We start from the raw sequence: 24,357 nt of genomic DNA on the forward strand, positions 1-24,357 counted from the left end.
ACCTGAAGACCTGTACTCCATGACTTTCTTAAATTACCTGGAATGGAACAATAGTTGAAGAGCTATCCAATTTAGTCCTATGGATCAAAACTGGTATGAGCAATTTTTTTAAGAGATGACAGCCTTTTGGTTACACGTGTTGACCGTAAAGCTTATATTTCAGGGATGGATGATATTCATGGATGATCTTCAATGGAACAATAGTTGTAGCCGTATTCACTTTGGTTCTATGGATCAAAAAGGGCATGGCCCATATGAATTGACCGAATTTAGACACAATCAAATTGCTACAACCATCCCTACAAACATTTTAGTTTTAGGCTGATTTTACAGTCATAATGGTTTTAATGGTTTTCATAATGGATTTCATGACCGTTATAAAACTAAAAATAATCCTTGGGATGTTTGTCTGACTTGTGCTGCTCGGGTTGTTACCGTAGCTGGGGACATCATTAAGGCCTTGGATGTTTCGGCAGACCATTTAATTCAAACTCCAGAACAATTTGGAGATCTTACAACATCTCATATGCCTGTATTTGAGACGCAAGTGAAAGAAAAATATTCGAAGGACATAATTGGATTGATACCGCGGCTGCGGACATCATGGATGCCTTGGTTGATTCGGCAGACCATTTGATTCAAACTCCAGGACGATTTGGAGATCGTACTACATCTCATGTGTGTGGATTTGAGACGCAAATGAAAGAAAAATACTCGGAGGACATAATTGGGTTGATACCGCAGCTGGGGACATAATGAAAGCCTTGGTTGATTCGGCAGACCATTTGATTCAAATTCCAGGACGATTTGGAGATCTTCGAACAACTCATATGCCTACAGTTGATATGCGAGTGAACGACAAATACTCGGAGGACATAATTGAGTTGATACCGCGGCCGGGACATCATGGAAGCCTTGGTTGATCCAGCAGACCATTTGATTCAGACACCAGGATGATTTGGAGATCTTAGAACAGCTCATATGCTTACATTTGAGACGCGAGTGAACGACAAATACTAGGAGGACATAATTGGGTTGATACCGCGGCTGGGGACATCATGGAAGCCTCGGTTGATTCGGCAGACTATTTGATTCAAACTACAGAACGATTTGGAGATCTTACTACATCTCATATGTCTGGATTTGAGACGCAAGTGAAAGAAAAATACTCGGAGAACATAATTGGGTTGATACCGCGGTTTGGGACATTATGATAGCCTTGGTTGATTCGGCAGAACATTTGATTCAAACTCTAGGACAATTTGGAGATCTTAGAACAACTCATATGCCTGGATTTAAGACGCGAGCAAAATACAAATATTTGGAGGACATAAATGGGTGGTTAACGTGGTTGGAAACATCATGGAAGCCTTGGTTGATTCGGTAGAACATTTGATTCAAACTCCAGGACAATTTGGAGATCTTAGAACAACTAATATGCCTACATTTGAGACGCGAGTGAACGACAAATACTCGGAGGACATAATTGGGTTGATACCGCGGCTGGGGACATCATGGAAGCCTCGGTTGATTCGGCAGACTATTTGATTCAAACTTTAGGACGATTTGGAGATCTTACTACATCTCATATGCCTGGATTTGAGACGCGAGCGAAAGACGAATACTTGGAGGACATAATTGGGTGGTTACCGTGGCTGGATACATCATGGAAGACTTGGTTGATTCGGTAGACCATTTGATTCAAACTCCAGGACAATTTGAAGATCTTAGAACAACTCATATTTGAGACGCAAGTGAAAGACAAACACTCGGAGGACATATTTGGGATGAATCCGCGGCTGAGGAGTCTAGGGAATTCTTGGATGACCAGGAAAGGAACGGCTGCTTAAGGCATATTGAGTTTCGCTTAATAGATTATATGGAGCATGAACCATTTAAAAAAAGAGATAACAGCCCATCGATTACGCGGGTAGATCTCAAGACCTATATTCCAGGGAATTCTTGTATGACCTGGAACGGAATTTGGTTTAATATATCAAATAGGTCATAAACCATTTTTTACAATAGATAACAGCTTTTTCGCTACGCTTGTAGACCTTAGGTCCTTGGTTACGCGTGTAGACTCCAGGAAATTCTTGGATGACCTGGAACGGAACAATTGTTGAACGCAAATGATGAATATACAAAGCATCTACTTTGTTCTTTGGGTTTCTAAGAGTACCTTCTTATAGGCTTACTTTTGGATGTCAATAATGTTTCAAATTCTTTTTACGTCACGTGCCGTAAAAAGGGTGCCGTAAAACGAAGTGACGTATAAAAAACTGCCGTAAAAAGAGGGTTGAGTGTACCATTAATAATCCAATCATGATATCCTCGTTGAAAAACATTTGCTGGGAAGTTTAATGTTTGAAATCATTCTATGCGGGAAGAAGGCTACTAATGGTTTGAATACTGGACAATTTCACCACAAAACTGTGTTCCTAAATTAAATATAAAAATCCAATGTTGTCTTTAAACTTTAAATAAATTTTCAAATTAAGTTTTATTAGAATTTCCATTTCTCCATCTCCAATATTTCTGAATCCCTAAATTTCGAATCCATTTTATTATAGTTTTTACAAAAAAATGACAAGAATCTTCTATCGTTTGATGGTTTGTAGAGCTATACAATGTGGCACGATAACATGGAATCTGTCATTTTCCTGCAGCAACATAATATATTGGCAAGAATAATCGTGTGAAGTAAATCAGACTGAACCATTTTGGTCCAGATTTATCATATTAAAGCCAATTATTCGTCACAGCAAAAAATAGTGTGTGCAAAACTCGATTTTTTCACCATATAATTCGTGCTGAAAAAATCATCTTGTTGCAACTAGCTGCGTGAACTATTTTGCACTGTTCAAGAAGAGTCAATGGCTCAGTTTTCCCTGATTATTTTTTTTTCGGTCCGCCCTATCGTAGCACGAACGCACATGCTTTCGTCGTCGTTGTCCACTTTGGTTGTTATGCGTTTTGCTTTGCAATGCTAAGACGGTGCGGCGATCCGTATCGCGCGATTTGTGCTCGAAAAGTGATTGGGTGCATTATTGTTGACGGTGGAATTGGTTTCATTGTAGCTCGATATGGAGCTTTAAAGTGAGTTGAATGGGCCGAGAACTGCAACCAGACGCACAGTCATCATTATTTGGCACCGATTAACGATGGGAAGGTACATACGTAGCCGTTGTCCTACTTCAGTTGTTTCAGAGTTTCAATTTGGCATTATGTGTGTTATTTTTTTGAGTATATTCAGCATTTTCTATTTGGTGAGGATTTACAATTATAATCCAAGAACGAATGCATACTATGTACATTGACATTGGCGCTATATTTTTCAAAAATGACATTATTTTTAAAACAAGCTCACAAATAAATCCTAATTTTGCAATGAAATAAAAATGTTAATACATATTATCGTTCTAACTTAGACGTACATTTTCATGCCAGAACTTGAGGCGAAAATTTAGATTTGAAAGTTTCGTTTCTAATTCTATCTCCAAACTATAAAATGGTACGTCATCTCATTAATTAAAATCGACTAATTATCATTTACACCACTTTGTATCTAATCTTACTTGAAAGCTTAACATAATATTAATGCTTGAAAATTTAACATGATCATAGTCAGATACGAGAAATTGAATGTAGTGCAACTAAATAGAATAATGCTATAGTATACGAAATCGTCTTCTAGGAATCGTTTATTCTACTCACTCTGTTACTTAGTGTAGATGGACACTTCGGAGTTGCAACGACACTCACCTGAAAATAGACAAAAGATAAAAGGTTTGAATAAGTGTTCTGTTACGTTAATAAAGTCCTTTCTTCATCTAGCAACCCTTCAAGCTCCCAATAAATCGTCCACAGATCATAGCACGTATTTATCTTCCAAGACGAGAGTGACACCAACACTAAATCAAGATTTTTCCCACCATTCTCCGAGAAGGATACCCTTGCCGTAGTACCGCATCTGCACAGCATCATCCAAGTCAACCCACGGCGAGCTGAAAGCTCGTGTGAAAAATGCTTCCACCTAATTTGATAATGACGAGCAAAGTGAATCCAGCCATCGCTGCTGTCGACTTTCTCCAGTTGGTGTCGCACTTGATCAAACCAGACAAAGTGCGAGATATTTCCGCTGACTGTCGGCGTGTTGGCGGCAGGACATCGGATCGGTAAGCAACTGTCACTGGGGAAGTGTAAATTGTCTACAAATCACATACACACCGCTCCACTCTGCCCGATCCACCGTATCGCATCAAATGTTTTAAAGAAACCGACCAGAGGCGCCTTTTTTATCAGGAGGAGAGACAACTTCCCCTTCCTCGCCATACGGAGCAGCCGGAAATAAAAGGATGAATAACTTTTCCTCCCATCGTCATTGCCTCACACACCTAAAGTGGGTTTATCAACACACGTTTGTGCAGCAGGTCCTTCTGTTGTTACTGCCTTACTTTACATCGCCTGTTAGCATAGAGCTACCACCACCGGCACTGACTGGGGAACTTTTCGGCATCGGAAGACGAAAGAGGATCTCACCGTGTTTTCCCATGGTTTTCCTTTTGTTCTTTTTGGCTGGTAGTGGGTCCGTGAGAGTAAGAAAACAAGCAATATTTATCATCACCACACATTCCAGCTCCAGTCAGGCTTGGCGACGGGCGGCGGTGACGACGAACGGGGCCGTCCGTGGAGGTGGGTGGGACTTATCTCCGTGGAGACATCTTAGTTTTGCGTTCGTCACTCGCCCCCGTATCTCGCTTCGAGATTGAGTCTCCGGCATTTTTGGGAGTTGTTGCTGCTGTTGGTGGAAAATGGTCCATTTTTCAGCAGAAGAAAATTGTCTGGTTGGGCTCTCCGGTCGGTTACTTCATTTGCACATTTGTTGGATGTTCATGTGAGTAGGTAAGAGGATTTGTATGACAGGAGGGAAGGGGAACCGAAATGGATGGTGTTGTTTATTACGACTGATTATGTGCGGAAAGAAGCGACCGATTGCTGATAGTAGTGTTGGATACTGAGAAGATGACACGTCGTTCGTGAAAAGAAAAATGCTTCTGAAATTTCGCATTTTATTATCTGGAAAAACCATAAAAGCAAAGTATGTACAATAGGGTGGCTCAAAAAACACTTATTCAAATTTTTTGATGGACCGCCCTCTTATTCGGTTCTATTTGATGCCCTGATGCTCTGGACAAAAGTTCAGCCAAATCGGTCAACGTTTGGGCAGTGCTAAACTCGTTGGAAGTTTATATGGAAAAATGTATGCAGAAACATCCAAAAACAGTGATTTGCAGTTGGACGGCACAATTTACGATCAAGAACCATGATACTCATTCAGTTCTTGTAAAATAAAATACAGAATGTTATGCTGAAAACCGCGAGAAGATTAGAGTTTATTACGCAAAGATATTAGCATTTTACAGGAGTGTTGTAGGGGTGAATTTATTTCTTTTCCAAGGTAAAAGAAACGAAATTTGCTCAAACCCCACTGCAGAGAAATGCTAATAACTTAGCCGGGCAAACTCGAATCTTCTCGCGGTTTTCTGCATAACATTCTGTATTAAATTCTCCAAGATCTGAATGAGTATCATAGTTCTTCATCGTAAGTTGTGTAGTCCAGCTGCAATTTACTGTTTTTTGATGTTTCTGCATACATTTTTCCATGTAAACTTCCAACGGGTTTAGCACCGCCCAAACGTTGACCGATTTGGCTGAAATTTTGTCCAGAGCATCAGGGCATCAAATAGAACCGAATAAAACGGCGGCCCATCAAAAAAAATTGAACAAAGTTTTTCCCATACTAATTTGAGCCACCCTAATGTACAACTATCAAATTTTTGCAGTGGTGGAATGTTCTTTTCCATTTTTTCCATTCTCGTACAATAAAGCTGTACCGAAAGGCTATATGATTGCTCAGAAAAAGAACTTTTGAAAGAAGGCCGGAGACGCATTTCAATCGATGCAAGAACATGCAAAATTATCGAAAAAACGTGGTTCCAGAAGAGCCGGTTTTGACCTTTCTAATTTGATTTTTTCAGTATATTTTAATAATGCACGAGAAAGGCATTCTGCTACGTGGATCAATCTGGATTTTTTATTTAAAAAGTAGTGCTTCTTAATTTTAAATCTACTCTAGTATAATTCTAAAATTACTAACCATAGATCTTCTTGTCTCTGCTACTTCGTCTACGATTTGTGAATGGGTTCCTGCTATGCTATGCCACTGTGCGTGGTGTCATTATAGATTCTTGAAGAGGACAATTTTTGGCGACGATATAAATCGAATGACCTTTTTTCTGCCATGCTTCTATTTTAACGAGGAAGGAAAATATGGAAAAAATGTTCCTGGGAATTGGAGAAACTTGTGTTCCCCAAGGGTCGGTTCTAGCAGTAACGCCCTTCCATATTGCTATGAACGGGGTCTTCGGTGTCTTACCCGCAAACGTGTATCTATTTGTCTACGCCGACGATATTCTTCTTGCCGTGGTAGGCGGACAGGAATAAAAACACAGGCGGTGGTACGTGATATTCACCGGAACCTCTTCCGTCGGATTCATAATAAACGCTGGAAAGTACCAGAAATTCCGGATGAAGATGTATCTTTGTTACTCGGACAATACGGTTCAGTGGAGTATACAGCGAAAAATTTTACGTGGATTTGGGCCTCGATCATTTGTACACGGGTGTACGGTCTTCATAAATGTAAAATATGAAATACCGCCGTTGCTGGAAATTGCTAATCATAGAGGCAGCATTTTCTACGAGGACTTGAAGAACAAGTGTTTCGAGTGCCGGAAGGAAGGGCATTGCAAAGAAGAAGAGAAACTCAAGAGATCAACCACCTATGCTGGAGTAGTAAGCGGAATGCAGGAAAATGAAGAATGTGTCGAAGAGGAAGTTATCGAGGAGGAGACAATCGAAGTTTTGGATGAGGAGATGCCGCAATCTACGGAAACAGAAGAAGAACAGGATCCAATGAAAATTGTATTCAAAAATAAAACTGACCAGCTGTGGTATGAACACAAGCGTATTCAAAAAAAAAATGTTGCGAGAATATGCTGAGGAACAACGGAAGAAGAAAGAGGAGGATCTGCTAGAACAAGAAAATTACGCGAAAAAATGCTGTATAGATAAGATAACTTTGTTATTCAAAAAGCTTATCGGCTCGGTAGAGTTTTGTATAAAACAAATGAGCCTCATATAAATCAGCTAGAAATAAAAACGTTGGAAAGTACTCGTCTGTTGTGCCCGCCAATAACTTGCAGGGCCGTTCATCAAACCCTGCCTCGAACCCATCCCAAAACGGAAAATTGTTCGAGCTCTCAATGTAGACATCCTTCCACCCATGCCGAAGCGGCCTGCGTTGACGCCGGTATCACCATTTTCCGGAACAGGGTCCTTGTGGCTATCTGCCTTCGCAAAGCTGCTTCATCCACCGCCGCTACATCAGGAGAGCACAGGATCCCTTTCCTCGACGAGGCAGGACCGGAAGCTGGCTGATGCCTCCAGTTAGGGTAGACAAATCCATCACCTCTTGTTTTCGAAGGGGCGATAACACCGAGGAATTGAGAAGGTCGGTCGCAACACGAGATACGCTACACCGATGGTTCTGTATCCAGCCGACTTACCGGCCGGTTCGGATATCTGGGCCGAACTTAGTCAGGTTGGGCAGCCATGCTCCCCAATACAGCATTTTCTCTGCAGAAGCTACAACCATTTTCGGCAACACTCCGGACATATTAGCTCATCGTGTTCCTAACGAATATCGCCAGCGTCGTCGCTGCTCTACAAAGCGAGACCCTCAAACACCTGTGGAGCTAGGAAATTATCTTAGGCACGGCGCTGAACACCTGAACACCGCAACTCTTATTCTGTCCCACTGGCCGACGTGAAAAGTGGACAAAAATGTCGTTGGCCAGGACTGGGCTTCGCTCTGGGTTTAATTTGTTGAAGAAAAATAAGGGCTCTACCAGTCCTTGGAGTCGGTTTCCCAAAAAAAAAGAGCAGAATATAATCTCAAGACTACGGTCTGGTCACACAATGGTCTCTGACAACTTTGTTGGTGACCCATTCCGGTTTCAATGTCACTTAAGTAACAAACAGCGTGGAGCACGTGCTATGTAGATGTCTAAGATATGACCATCCCTGGAAGCTCTATGAGATACCGACCAGTATTCGGGACGCTCTAGCAAATGACGGGGCTTCAATTATTCGGATTTAAGTCACTCCCCCCCAGTGATATCTTCACCATTCAGCTGAACGTGATGGGAAGAGGGGAGGCGGTTGATGTGCTTCATCCTTTCCAGTTCCCAGCCATGTTACACCAGTGGCATCCTGCCATGATATTGAAACTTTCTCTATTGCCCTTTTACCAAAATTTGTGAAAAAATTTCCCCTTTCGAGCAAAAATAGGCTCCTTCAGAAAAATTCGAACTCTGAAATGAAATTCGACATACTATTTGTAATTTGGCTTTCTGATCCTTTTGATTGAAAGGACTGAATGTTCCTCTGAAATGGAGAACCAATTGTTGGTAACGTCGAACAAGACCAAACATGACCTTCGTCCTTCAATAAGAACAGCCACGACCAAAGAGCAGCACACTCAGAATTGTTGGAATTAGATGCGGAACTACATGAAGCGTCAAATACAACGAATAGTTTCGTTGTCGTACTTTCCAGTTTTAAAATGGCATGCCGAGATCTGTCGTGAACTCGCGCAAATATGTCCCATCATCAACTAGTTTTAGACGAAATCTCGGTAAAGAGGCCAAATTTCGAAATTCCACCTTTCGAAGTCCACCTTTCTTCCTGACGCATTCTTGTCGATTTTTTCAAGCTGCTGGAGAAAACCCTTATTTTTATACCGATACAGAAGGCATTTCCTTTGGATAGTTGACAGCAGTCATTTTGATCGACGATATTCCTTTTAAAACTTCACCAGCAAGAGCAGATCGTAAATAGGCGAGTTTGTCCATCTCTGTCAGCGAACTATTGTGATGATTCAGACATGCAATGCTATGTCAATGTCATTTATTTTATACATAATCCATATACATTAATCCATAACATTGATGCTATGTGACCCAATCACGAATACGACTTTCAAAGCTGTCACACTGTTCACTGTGCTAACTGCTGTGTCTTTCTTCTCCCTATAGAAGTGAACATTATTTTTTGCGACGTAGATTTCAGCTCATAGAAGGTATCCTCCACCAAAATGATCTTTTAGTATTAGTTTTGTCGCTTCTCGATCAGAGCCGTTGTAGCATGATGGCTATTGTAAATATGTAAATAGAACTATAATAGATAATTACAGTAAATGAATTAAATAGATATTAATTAATTCAATTTGTTTTGGTTCTTGTTATGTAAATCTTGTATTCAAGCTATGGTTATTAGATCTTTTTGTATAAATTATTCAATATAGATACCAATTCGATACCTGACAAGTTCACTCAACGCATATATGTTAAATATTCCACGTAAACGTTCATTTAAAGAATGAACGTTCAAGTTCATCTAAGATGAACACCGTCAAAGCTGCACAGGTCGCTTTGTGAGCTTCCACGACCGTCTAAAAAGGGGTGGGACTTAAGAGGGTTCAGAAGGATGTGAACCGTTTCAGATCCGATACGTTATGAGCGAATGAGATGGCAGTTTCATTCGTAGGTTTATGATGGCAAAGGGTTTAGATCGGGAAGATTGATGGCCTTTGAGAAGGTTCAACTACCCCGAACACGATTCAAACAACCTCACGACCTATCTGGTGCAATTTGGGACCACACTGGAAAGGGACCGCACCGTCACCGTCGCGTCCGTCTTGGACACGCTGGCCACCTTCAAACCGAATTGTTTTGTCCGTAGCCGAGCAGTCATCCCGGCCACCTGCGGAATCCATTTTCTTGCCATCTTCGGTAGCGCGTCACATGAGACGCCGTATTGTTCGACAATCGTCATTGTCCGAACCCCGCCATCCATCCGCTATTGTGTAGCAGCCATCGATCGCCATTGCGATCCGCAGCGTCCAACGATACGCGTTGGCAATCGTATCAGCAAGGCCAGCCTTCTCCATCTGCTAGTCATCGAACATTCGAGTCCGAACCTCGCGGTCACTAGGTGGAGTTGCCGCAATACCACTTCGACAGGCGAGCCACATCAGGAAAGGTCGGTAAAGCAGAACACCAGAGTCCATCCAAGGTACCGTGAGTAGGAATGCGCATGCGTAAATCAATTGATACATACATAAAAGCTAGCTAAAATTATAAATACCGCACACATGAAGTAGACAGACAAGATAAGGTAGAGAGAAAGGAAAGGAAAAGAGAAAGTGAAATGATCCTAGGATAAGTTTTGTAAATTCAAATAAAAGCATGCTTGTTAATCGTTGCCGTTTTGCCCTACAATAAAGAAATGTTTTTCCATTCGAATGCAACGAGTTTGTAATGTCTAGGTACTAAAGGTTTTTGGTGCCGTTAGGTTAGTGTTTTTTTGTCGTATTTGGTGATTTTTACACCTAGTTGGACTGCTAGGGAAACTCAGTCCCTCCTTTTCCGTTCTTAAAGCGAGAAGGGAGATTGTAAAGGTTGGTTCTGTTATTGAAGATAATTTGAACTACAAGGACTAACCGAACGATGATCTCTAGCTATCGGAAATTTACGTGTGGGATGGTCATCTCGTCGAAAAAGAACGGAAGTACTTCATAACCGTTCGGGTTTGCTAGTGCGTTTCTCATCCACTTAATTCTATCAAGAATCCTGCCATGAGGTTGGGATTCTTGCCGGGCACAAAAACAGACGGACGATCCTTAATATTGATTGAGGAGGCGCTTAAGCCACTCGTTTACGGATTCAAGGCCGAAAGACCCCATAGCCGCTAAGGCGTACTATACCGTTAAGACGGCAGTCTTCTCCTTTGGACCATTCTTAAATTCGGCGAAGGGTCGTTTGGTCGAAACTCATTCGGCCGAAACCCATCTGGCCGAACGGGTCAAACAGCCGAATAGGTCATTTGGTCAAATAGATCGTTTGACGTCTTGCTTCTCACTTCTACCGCAGTGAGTAATGAAAAGTTAGAAATGATGAGTGAGAAGAGAGGCTTCTAACTTCCTACTTCGCTCCTTCCACTTTTCATAGTGAAAAGTTACAAGTGAGAAGTAGAAAATTGCCGTCTTCTACAAATTTGTTCAAGAGGTTAAAACGAAACTGTTGCGGATCATATTTTTTGTGCAACCCTTCCACTTGGCGGCGCTAGTGTATGTGGGAATTCTGGGTTACATATGTCTTAATCAGAAAGATTTAGAAAGTAGGTCTGTGCGCCACCATGCCAATGGCGATGCTTTTTGCGTCGCTTTTTGAAAATTGACCATGCCATTATATAACTAATCACTCCCCGATTTTGTCTACCCACGAATTTACCACGTGTTGAAAAAAAAATTGAAAATTGTAGTCGTTCTTTTTATTTTAGTGATTTTTCTTTTTGTATAAAACTTCCTTTGAACATACTTCTACTTAAAGAACTTCTGCTAAAGTTTCATCAGAAACTCTTTAAGGAATTCCTTTGAAAATTCCTCCCGAGAACCCAATAGGAAACCTTCGAGACAAAATAAAAAAAAATGTATATTCAAAACAGAAATTTCTTAGCGAATTTCCAGATTTCGGCGAATTTAGTTTCTTTCACAACTCCGAAAATTCCTTCAGGAAGTCCACCCAAAATTCTTTGGGAATTTCTTCAAGAATTTATCCAAAAAATCCTCCATTGATTCCTCCTGCTAATTTATTCAGTTGAAGTTGAAGTTTTTGGATTAATTTGAAGTAAAAATTTAAAAAAATATATCTGGAAGAATTGAAAGTAATTCCTGGTGATATTCCTGCAGTATTTTTTTGGAAATCCTGTAAGAATTTCTGGAAAAATGGTAATATCCATAGAAAATTCAAGAGAATTCTTGAAGGAATTTCCAAGTAAGACGTCTCACTTCTCACCTTTCACTCCTCATTTCTCACTTGTCACATTTCACTGTGAAAAGTGCGAAGAGCGAACTAAGAAGAGAGATGCTTCTCTTCTCACTCGTCATTTATAACTTCTCATTTCTCATTTTTTGCAGTGAGAGGTGAGACATCAAATAAACTATTTGGCCAAATGACATATTCGGCCGAATGACCTATTCGGCCGAATGACTTTTTCAGCCAAATGACCAATTCAGCCAAATGACGAAGTTGACGCATTTGTTTTCTGTAAAAAAAATTATCTTCTCTAAAACTTTAATAATGATTCAATTTCGGATTTAGTTTCAACACGTTGTGATTCAATATGATTAGTTTTTGTTTTTTGATGTTTGACCATGATGTTCTGAGGAAGTTATCTGAATCTTCGCCAGCCTTTCCATCGAAAAAAGCATTTAAAGCGTGCGTGAGGACCTGCAAATATGGAACCAATTCCCCGAATATTTTCAAGTTTTAGGTCAAGAGTAATAAAGCTTATGTGTTTCTGGATTCTTCTGAGGCTTCCCATTACCGTTTCGTTTGCCGTTATGTTTGGACTTTCTCGCAAAAACCTTGAGTATAAATTATTCCATTATTTTATTTTTACTTTGTATATGATTATTTATGTAGGGTAGTGTACAGTTCAGAAACAAACTCTATCAATAGTTTTGAGCACGTTTTATAGCTTGAGGCGGATTAGTGCTATGTATTGATTTGGATCCAGTATTTTAGTGACTTTGCAGATGAGTGTTTCAACCATAGTCGCGGTGGCGTTTTCAATGTCTCGTACTTGGTGCCAATTCAAGTACGATATACTGAAGAAGGCATTATTGTTGGCGTCGAGGTACGGATCTGTGGATTTGCAGTCGGGTGTTGAAATTGGATGAAATGGTGTGCAGAACGGTCTCGAGATCCGCCTTGTTTTGCTTTGTGCGGTCGAAAAGATAATTAATTAGTGCGCGATCGAACGTGTTTTAAGAGTGCAGAACGGTCTCGAGATACGCGTTGTTCTGCTTTGTGCGGTCGAAAAGATAATCAATTAGGGCGCGATCGAATGTGTTTTGGCAGAACGGTCTCGAGATCCATGATATTTTGTTCTGTTTTGCGCGGTAAAACTACACTTTACACCCGGCATACCGGCATGATTTCTCATGGAAGTGCAGATGACTTGTCAGCTTCTATTAAAGCGAGTATCTCGTCAACATATTCCTGCCTATTCCCTAATTGACCTACATTCGGACACGGCCGGCGCCGGTATTGCTTAATTTTGCGTCATCAGTTTTTATACATTGAGGATGAAGAAAAACGGACGTGTTGAGGTTTTCGTCCCGCATTTTCTCCTGCTGTCAAATGAAGAATTTAAAAATTTCGTGTTTTTCTCTCGTAGCACAGATTGTGGTTCCTTAAGAAAAAAATTGTTAAAAGTTAAATTAACTGTGTCCAAAAGTGAATAGAAAATAAAATTTGTTAAAAAGTAAAAAATTAGAAAATAAAGCATATTCAAAAGGCGAGTGTGCGTGTGGTTCGGAACATACCACGGATGTATTGAACACAAGTGTCCGATCATCGGCGATAAGATTAAAAATAGGTGGTGAAAGAACGAAAATAATTTGTGTTCTAGCCGATCCCGAGCAATAATGTTACAGTGGGAATGTGTTACCTACCGATGAGATATTTCGAGGTGGTTGATGAAAGTTCAGCAGCTATTTTCCGAGTCATAATTCGTGGACACTAGCAGTACAATATGATTTCTTGATTCAATTATCCGGAGGAGGATTACTTTGGTGAGATTGTTCCTTTATGTTTTACTGTATTATCAATTTAGAAAACTAAATACGCGCCGGATATGAATGTCCGGAAGTTTGTTTATGGATCCATTATCCAATTGATAATGGTAGGGCATATGAGTCAATTCCCCGTATCCATCGAATCCTACTTTAGCAATATTTCACATCTTTTCTCTATACCCAACTATGTGTATCGAAATTGAACAACAGTCGATCGCGTTTGAATCACAAATATGTGCTTCTGCCTGTCGTATTGAGGCGGGTTTGCTTCTGCTACGACAATAGAGGCTTGTTTGCAGCCGTTTGATCATTTATTCATCCACTTAGAATTCATTTGTTGATCAAAATCATTATCATATCAGGGGGGAAGGGGAATGTAATTTCTTTTTGCTCTTTTTTCGTTTCAGAGAGCGAGCAAAGGCGCTTAAACCTAGGCTATTAGCCAGGGCAAGGCTAATACCTTCGCCCCATCCGAGGAAAATCATCGGCAAGGATAATGGAGTGACATAAATTTCTTAGCAAAGTCACTCCCAACGTATTTCCACAAATTTTCTATCATTTGCTTATAATGATACTCCTAAACCACATACCCTACCCACCATCCAATTCCTTGACATCTATGAGGGCGTCGGTGAGTCGCTGGCCTCTCGTTAAGTAGATGTCATATCATCATTTCCTTCCCTTTCCTAGTAACGGAGAAGATGGGCGTGGCCGGCAATGATAGCTTTCATGTTTTATCATTTTGGACCCCCAATTGGATTTCCATTGAATCCCAAATGGAAATCCATAAGCAATTGGGGTAAGAAAGGTAAAGAATATACATGACAACTATCAGTATGCAATCTACGAAATACGTTACAACGCAACGCAACGCAATGCAACGCATCAGTTTTTATACATTGAGGATGACATTAGTCCCAAATATCATCTGTTGGTTCTCTGTGTAATTACAGTTGGCCTGGCAAATAACGGAGTAGCAACCGTGGGCGGTCAATCATGCTCATGCTAATGCTCAAATGACCAATTCAGCCAATTGACTTTCGACCAAATGATATATTCGGTAAAAGAACTTTCGGCCTGGTGGCCTTCGGCCGAATGGTTTTCGACCAAACGGTCCTTTCCCCTTGGATACAGACTCGGTTTTCACATCAACCGCCTTCACAAGAACGTCAATTTTGGACGTACGATGAAAAACCTCTTTGTTACGCCTTCCAGCATGTTCATCCATCTTTCTTCCTGATTATGATACATGTTAGGCATAAGTTTTGCAATCACTTTCCGCACTCCGTACACTGTGTACCCAAACTGACGCTCCTGTTTCGTAACGTCCTTGAGCTCACAGGACCTTTTCACCCTTTTCTCACGCTACATTCGATGAAATTGACAAATAAATAAATAACGCTTTGATATTACGGAGTTCAAGTTCACCAGCGCTGTGTAATTGATTGGTTGATCAACCAACTAATAATTCCACACTCTCACTCATAGTCATTGACAGCAGCTTTGTGCTATGCCCACGTTTCGCGATTCATTTCTACGTCCCGCATACTAGCTGGCAGGAAACGGTTATAGTCATATTCGCATGCAAAGAAAAGACCCAAATATTAAATCCTTTTAACCACAATCAGATGACCGCATGATCAAGAGAGCTCACTATTAACTCCTAATTGTGGATTTTAATCGAGTTGCTAGAAGAGCCGAAATTGTTGTGCATAAACATCCCTTTTAAAGGATTTTTCATGAAATTTTGAAAAAAATTTCACGGAGAAAATTCGCAAATTTTCCTAAAAAACCAGGAAAATTTCCCGTGAAACTATCGTACAAAAATACACCACGACGGTAGACACCACCTTTTCTCGGGCACACTCTTGGCGAGTTGCGTATTCGAATCGCCATACCACGTATCGCTTGAAGAGAAGAAAACTTGATGTTGTCCATTGTTTCGGCCATCTCTGACCCTATTTAAAACTTGTCCATAACCGATTTTCACCTTCTAAATTTTGTCATTGGTTCGATGGTCTTCAGTACTTTCGATATCAGGAATTTCGAATTCCATATTAGATCAAATGTTATCTGTGGTGCTGCTATGAAATTTTGAGGCATAAACAGATCCCAACAGTTTTAGTTAACATCCTTTTAAATGAACAAAGATATAACTGGAATAACGATAATGAAGAGTTAACATCCGCAACCAGTTGATGCAACAACCGACGACGCGACGCCCACCGTTCATCTTTTTCATATATATTCATGATTTATGTCCCATCTTGACGTGACGAAATCTCCACACCATCACGGACCGTTCAGCTGCCGTCAGACGAAAATAAAAAATCCTTTTCTACAATTTTATATCCTTTACCCACATCTTGCCCCGCCTCCCGCGGACGGAACACGACAGACAGCCACCATCGTCCATCGTGGGGTGCGCTTCCGTTGCCGGTCGTTAGATTAGATTTATTTATTCATCGACCGGTGATAAACAAAATTCAATCAGAAAAGTGTCATAAATATGAGGGATGGATAGCTCTGGAAAATGGGGCTTATGTGATAGGAGGACCAGTATGGAGGAATCGACAGAAAAGAAATAATAAGATGCCGAATGGAGACGCGTTCCGAAGTCCGATAAGCGAAGAAAAAAGACTTTCGAAAAGCCGACTTAATGGAAATATAAAACGTGGAAATCCGAAGCCGGGCGGTATCGGCGAGGTGAGGGGATTATGATAATATTCTAATGTGGGGCCACTCAAGTCCCGTAGCATCCCTTCAATTGCTTGTGGAAAAGGGATTTGGCGTTGATGGATTTTTTTTCTCCGCAAAGGTGTCCATGGCGGAAGGATTGAACGTGCCATTTTCCGCGGATTTACTTCGGTTTTTTGACAACCTTGCGTCGCCAAGAGATGATGATCGAGAAAGATGAGCTTGCATAAAATGCCTCGGAGGAGGTATGTGTTTTTTTTTTATTTTCAAACGATGCAAGTCAGGATTTAGATCGGTGGAAACGAAGAAACAAAAATCCAGACGACGGAGATAAGGGCGAAAAGTTTCCTTTTCATGACCGTTATCTCTGGTCGGTCTCTTCGTAGTCATCGTCGTTGGCGGCGAGCTCCGCTCTGGCTTTGTTAGATTGCTTGCCTTATTCCGGAAGAAGACCGGGTGGACTGGTGGAAAAAAAGAAAACAGAAACACGGTTCGTGATCAGGAGAAAGGCGGAGGCAAGGCAGGTTGGCGTGCATCAACGAGATAAAATAGCTCAGAACGCGTCTCAGACATGCAATAAATCATAAAATTCAGCAATCTAGATAAGAATAAATGCATAATAAATGGCTATGTGAGTGTGGTGCTCATGGATTCATGGCTCAATAAGTTTTCCTAAGATTTAAGTAAACGTTGATGAAATATGTTGCGATGGGAAAACTTTGAAGTTTTAAGATTTAGAAATCGCCTCGTTGAGTCCTTGACTGGATTTCGAGCAGCTTCAACAGCACAAATGATGTGCGAAAACCAATATTTAGAAACGAAAATCTCTCTTGCAAAACAGTTCTGAAGATATTTTCTTCCACATCTTTTATGCTTCATTTTGCTGGCACCATCCTTTCATCGCCGATGCGCAGCTCATAGCACCTGTTTGTTTTCCTCACTGGCACTCTCACGACGCAAACTTGGCATCCAGCTTTCGGCAAAAGATGCATCGACCAGCACCGAAGGATGCCTGCGTGTCATCTTTATGCTCCTGCTGATGATGCCACAGACCGTCAACAGATGAATCTAAATCCTCGTTTGCTATGCTAACGCACATCCAAATCCAAACAAGAAACGCCTTGGTGAGCCAGATAAGGCCAACGACTACGAAGCCGTCACATCAACCAAAGCTCAGATGCAGCCATAGGGAAAAAAATCCAATCACTGATTTAGAGACTGTGTTTGGATGATCGGAATACGGTCGTAAATTCGTTCTAAAATAGCTCTATCATCGGAACATCCTCGCAAATTGTCACGTTCCTGTCGTTACCCTCCGACTGTGACCGCCGACACTGTAATCGCTGTGTCTCGTGGCAGTAATGCGAGCTCGTGCAATGCAGTTCGAGAAAGAATTTTTATGAAGCACTTTGAAATAATGAACTGCTAAATGGTTCATCGACATTAATTCGATATAGTAAGTGCTTTGAGATAATAAAGAAAGGCAAAAAATACATGGATACAAAATAGATCAATTTCAGCCATTTCTTCTGGATTCATTTTATTTGCAGTTTTTTTGATTCTCACGTGTGAAAATATGAACTAAGAAGATGCGCAGTTGATAAGTTTCCACATTAGGCTGAATGAAGTTTGTATACATAAATATGTTCTAATTTGGAAATTTGGTTCAAGTCAGAAGAGTTCATTATGAAAATTGAGGAAAATCTTCCTATGGAAACTCGGAAAAATGACATATGATCATACAGAAGAAATTAAAATAAATTACACTGAAAATTTTGAATAATTTTCAATGGAAATTTATAAAAAAAATCCCGATTCGAATTTGATTCATATGGGAAATTGCAAAGATTAAAACGTCCCCAAACGCCAAGACTGCTCGTGTTATAATTGCAAGAACATTATGAATGCGGCATCATTAGCGCGATACACATAATCACTTCCGCGCCAGTTTGCAGTCCCGCGCTAGACCCGGAGTCGCCGAGCCACCTTACTCCGGTAGGACACGAGACAATTCTGCTCTTATCGCACCCGTCATATAATTATTATAATCGTGTGAATGAGCAATGCCACGTGATGGGTGGGACGGCGAGTGGTACGGTGCGGTGGGATTAGTGTCGATTCCTCCCGAGAAACAAGGACTTGCTGAGTCAGGAAGTGAAAGACACCCAAGCTCAAGGACGACCGCGCCAGCTTTGCTGCCGGAGAAGGAGTACATGAGTGGAGGGGTTCGAGTGTATGTTTCAGCCTTTTGGCCGCTTCGTTGCCGTCTTCGTGTCCTGTTTGGCCAAGCCAAGGAACGATCCTTCCGAGCGATAGGACCAAAGCCGGCGAACCGGGCGAGAGCTAGCTGGTTCGAGATAAAGACGATAGAAAGTAAACATAATTTATACGGAAAGGAAGTGGGTGGCTCTACAAGCTGTGAAAATCGGACTTTGCATCGCACTCACATATCCTCGGTTAATATCTCGATGGGAGTCATTGTGGTGGGCACCGTGGTGGGGTGGGGAAGCGTGTGTTTGCCGAACGACAAGACTATTGCCGGCTTCGACTAGCTCGCAGGCAAGCGAGAGCGAGTGTAGATGAGATAAGAAGTCTTCTTTCAGCAGGACCTCGTCGTCGTTGTCGTCTTCTTGGTCCTGGGCCTGGCGCGAGTCCGGGCTTTGATATTTGTTGCTTCCACCGTCGTCATCGCCGCAGCTCCAACTATAAAATAATCTATGAGACTTGGTGCGAGTAAAGCACCACCAACCGCAAGGACGATGATGAGGTTTTCTTGGCTAGCTCGCAACACATACGCCACCCGACCAAGCCGAGCTCTCGGAGATGAGCATTCAAAAATATAAAATTAATGGTTTATAAAGTTTTTGAAAATATAAGGCGTTTATCTGGGAGCCGTTATCGTAGACGCCTGTACGAGCCGCAGCACATGACGGTGCGGAATGAATGTCTTTCAGACGAAGGGAAAGGGTTAATCTTGGGCATAAAATATATGCATAATGAAGTGTGAAAATAAGAAAATCTACTTTCCGTGGTGGGGAAGGAGTTTGTCAGTTCGGTATTTTTGCTGACTCCGGTAAAAGTGTTGATAAGAAGCAACAATGTGCGATGATACGTCAAGGATCAGTCAAATAGAAAAAGCTGTAATGATGTACATTGCATCGAGTTTATCATGAAGTGGGTAGTAGTGACGGACACAAGGTGACATATTGTTTTAATTATTTGGTAAAGTTGGACAAAAACATAGTTTAAGTGATCAATTCAATACTGTACTGGAACGCCAATTGGTTTTGAATTTGAAATTATACAGACGACTCTCTACAACTCAATGTTCTACATATATCTCGATATCTATGTCGATCGTTTCCTCGGTCCTTTCAATCAAGATTCTAGGTATATACTTTTGGGCTTTCTACATATCGATAACCTCCATTTCTCAATATCTCTCTATCTCGATGTGTTCTAGTCATATTTCGTTCAGAATTCTCGCTCCCTATGTCGATATATTCAAATGTTTTGCCTTTGGTGAAAGTACGCATCTTTTGACAGAAAACAGATGCTGTCATTTGTTTTTAGGCCTTTTTCGAAACGTCATAAAGCAAAGTGGTTTAATTAAAACAGTGGATTCCAATGCGTATTTATACAGTAAAATGGATCTAATTTGTGGTTCGATGTCGATCATACCTTAAATATTTTACCACAAATACTTATTTGCATGGCGTCTTTGTGCGGTTTTTTAGAGCTATCGAGACAACAGATTTGCTCGAGATTGGAAAGTAATTAATGTAATTGACATGTCCAATGCGAAAGCTTATAAAAGCATGGAACTCACATAAGTAGATAGTTTGGTTAGTTTTTTAATAGAGCATCTGTCCCGATTTTGGCTTTGTGTCATACTCAGTGATAGGCGATTTGACCGAATGCCGTTTGTCTACAAAAGCTGACCCGGCGAACTTTGTCATGCCAAAATTTGATCAATTTCCTGATTCATTTTTTTGCGTACACAATTAATCTAGAAAACAAATCGGTTCAAGAGATATAGCCAGCCTTGGGCTGAACTCTCTTCAATAAAGAGAAATAGAATATAACTGTTCGTCAGAAAGATTTTTCATTTTTTAACAGTTTTATCATAACATTTTCCAACAGGTATTTGTATTGATTAGGTAAACAAACAAAAATTAGCACAAATCGATCTTTCTATTATCGAATGATAATGCCAACCGTTGTCTCCAAGATGTCGTTAGCAGTTCTGGAGGAGCTCGACCCCGCTGGCCGGTAATTGCAGCTTAATCAAATTTATTCATTAAATGGTCGGGGTTCAACCAAATCGCACCAAGCGCCAATGAAGAATTACCCACTTTCTTGCAAAAATTTTCGTGTAGCAGACCCAATTGATCAGAAATCGCATAGGATATCATTCTACCATATAACTGAGAACAACTACTGCACGAATTAACCTTCTGTCTGTGCTCAAAAAAACATACGTTATCTGTGCTTTGGGGTCAAATTGACCCTAAATTGAAATTGCTATAACTTTTTTATTGTTTGGTCAATTTTGGATTTATTGGGTTGTTTCGAAAGATAATTTAATCATCTTTTAGGTCTTTACCAAAGATTGACTATAGATGGGCTTTATAAGTAAAAATATCCGAAAATCCTACCCATTTTGAACTGCACCTTTTTTAAAAAGGTTATGCAGGAAGGAGTGTGATTTGGAATGAGGCGTTGATAAGTTTGGATCTTGTTCGCCAAGTGGTGGTATATTTGAATTCATTATTTTAGACTACTTAAGATATTCCGATATATAGAATTCTCCTCATTGTAAATATTCTTATCGCACAAATTTAAAATTTGTTAAAATGGCGTCTTGATCAAAGGTCGTCTAGTGAGAATGGACTGTCTTGTGACGGAAGTAATAATTGTAAATTTTACAAATAGGCGGCAAATTGGCTGATCTTTGGTTACGCATGTAGATCAAAGGCCTTAATTCCAGCGTTTTCTTGGATGCCCTAAAGCATATTCTGTGAACGCATTCATTTATTTGCAGCATCGCTGGAGCAGGTTGAACACAAAGAAAGCTTTTGATGAACTCTACCACAACATTCATGTTTGCCAAAAATGCTACAAACCAAAATACATCAGATCTCACATAAAATAAATAAATATAACAAATAACAGCTAACCGCTTTGAGCACCGCTTTGTAGTCCAGGACATCCTGAACAATTTTGCCGAATACAACTTGATTGTAGGTATGGGAGATCTCAAGCTAAAGCAATATTTCAAACATGCAAGAATAATGCAAGTACACTAGCGCCGCCTATTTGTAAATTTTCTAATTATTTATTCCGTCAAATGACAGTTTATTCCCACTAGACGAACTTTGTTAAACACGTCATCTTTACAAATTTCATATTTGTGCGATAAGAATATTTACAATGAGGAAACATCCATATATCGGAATAGTCTAAAATACTGACTTCAAATATACCACCACCTAGCGACCAAGCTCTTAACTAATTAATGCCTCATGTCAAAGCACACGCCCTCCTGCATAACCTTTTTGAAAAGGTGCAGTTCAAAATAGGTAGGATATTCAAATATAAGTATAATAAGCATGAAAAATCGCTGTTTTTGTACCTTTTTTTACGAAAACCCCTCCCCGCGATGTACCCGCCCACCTATAGCCAATCTTTGGTAACTACCTGAAAGATGATTAAATTATCTTCCGAAACAGCCCCAAAAATCCGAAATTGGCCAAACATTGAAAAGGTTATAGCAACTTTAATTTGACCCCAGATCACAGACAGCGTAAGTTTTTTGAAAAAAGTACACTGTAGCGCATATTTTCAAGATTTTTCAAGCGAATTTGCACCTAGGAGACAGATCTCGGCGAGTTTTACCAAACTACCAAAAATTAGGAGAATCGGTTGAAAACTAAAAAAAACCTCAGAGCATAGACAAAAGGTTAATTGATATAAGTTACCGTTTTGATTTATATTCCGAACATTTAAGGACAACTCTTACGGAATCCAAAACTAAGTTCTCTCGCGTTTTCAAGGGCATCCCATTTAAAACGTAAGCCACGCACAACTGTCATTTTTTATGGAATAACACTAGAGTTGGGCGTGACTTCCATTTGTATGGAGTGCCCTTGAAAAGGTGGGTGCATTTAGTTTTGGATTCCGGCAAGTTAGTCCTTAAGCACTCTTTTTACTTCGGAGGTTTTTATGGCACATGAATTAAAATATGTTTATGTACTATGTATATGTACTTCACGTTTATCGTCGTTCATTATCAATTGAGAATGAATTCTCCAATCCTTGTTATACACTCAAACACGTCGTTCTATTGATCAAGACATTGCTTGGACGAAGGAAAATGATCTTTCATGGGAACATTTTTGAAACGAGGAAATGTTCTAGAAAATAATATATTCTTGGAATTAATATTAAATGTATAAAACAGTCCCTACTTCAGCCCCCAATTCCCTATAATCGTCTCCATGGATAGAAAACATGTATAGTAAATTTGGTTGAAATCGCTCCCCCCAAATCTTCCCCTTTTTACCTATGATCGTCTCCGGTCCTAAGAGTTGGAAGTTGAACTGAATTGTTATTTACCAAAAATCAAATCGACCACATCTGCGTCAGCCGAAAATCGGATTGCAGTCTTCTTGATCTACAATCCTTTATTCAAGAACTGGAGAATTGTGCTGAAGATATTCAAAAAGTGGAAAAACTTATATTGTGTGAGTAATGAGAAACGAGTAGTAAGAATTACATGAAGTGTGCAGCAATAAGTGAGGAATAAGACGTGAGAAATAGGAAGTGAATATGTAGTAAAAACTGAAAAGTGAAAGGTAAGAATTGAGGAGTGAAAAGTGAGAAGTTAGAAGAGAGAAATTTGAAAAATGAGAACAGTGAAGCGAGAAGTGGAAAATGAGAAATGAAAAGTGAAAAATGAGAAGTTAACAGTAAGAAGTAAGAAGTGAGATGTGATAAGTTCTTCTTCTTCTTATTGGCATTACATCCCCACACTGGGACAGAGCCGCCTCGCAGCTTAGTGTTCATTAAGCACTTCCACAGTTATTAACTGCGAGGTTTCTTAGCCAGGTTACCATTTTTGCATTCGTAATATCATGAGGCTAACACGATGATACTTTTATGCCCAGGGAAGTCGAGACAATTTCCAATCCGAAAATTGCTTAGACCGGCACCGGGAATCGAACCCAGCCACCCTCAGCATGGTCTTGCTTTGTAGTCGCGCGTCTTATCGCACGGCTAAGGAGGGCCGTGATAAGTTAAAAGTGAGTAAATGAAAAGTGAGCAGAGTGAAATGAGAACTGAGAAGTAAGAGGATCAAGAAGAGAGAAGTGAAAAGTGAGGTGAAAATTGTAGAAGCACAAGTACTAGAACGCTAGTGGCGCTGTAGTCATTTTAACTATTTTGCCAAATTATGCGTCAACAAGCTTCAATTGGTCATAAATCATGCATCATGTTGTAGTGTATGTTATGTTCCATCACCAACATCGGTTTGACACTTGTAGTCCCGGTACTTTGACTGTCAGGTCGAAGTAACCTAGATGTTAGTCACGCAAACAGGAACGACATTAGCAATCTTATACTTTTGATTAAGCTGTGAAAATTTATTTTTTTACTTAATCTTTATTCCCTATCTCCATTCCATCTCCTTTCTTCCTGCCTTCCTTGAGAAGTTAGAAGTGAAAAAAATGTGAAATGAGAACTGCGAAGTGAGAAGTGAAAAATGAAAAGTGAAAGATAGAAAGTGAGAATAGAAAAGTGAGAAGTGAGAAGTGATGACTTTTCACTATTCAATTTGAACATTTCACTCCTCACTTCACTCAATAAGGAAATCAGTTTTAACTATCCGGCCA

At 40.3% G+C, this 24,357-nt stretch overlaps 1 protein-coding gene across 2 annotated transcripts in view; it reads right to left on the reverse strand.

Moving 5' to 3' along the window:
* LOC134213637 (zinc finger protein ush) overlaps positions 1-24,357 on the reverse strand; it is a 279,132-nt gene that overhangs the window by 133,616 nt on the left and 121,159 nt on the right. Inside the window, exon 1 of one of the 2 annotated variants that reach the window (XM_062692877.1) lies at positions 3,718-3,736. The exons of the other annotated variant lie outside the window; for it this stretch is intronic. The gene's annotated coding sequence lies outside the window, so the exon portion shown is untranslated. Of the gene's footprint in view, positions 1-3,717; positions 3,737-24,357 lie in introns of those variants that run through there. 2 annotated transcript variants of the gene reach the window in all.

This window comes from Armigeres subalbatus, chromosome 2 (genome assembly GCF_024139115.2).
Source record: "Armigeres subalbatus isolate Guangzhou_Male chromosome 2, GZ_Asu_2, whole genome shotgun sequence".
Classification (NCBI taxonomy): Eukaryota; Metazoa; Arthropoda; class Insecta; order Diptera; family Culicidae; genus Armigeres; species Armigeres subalbatus.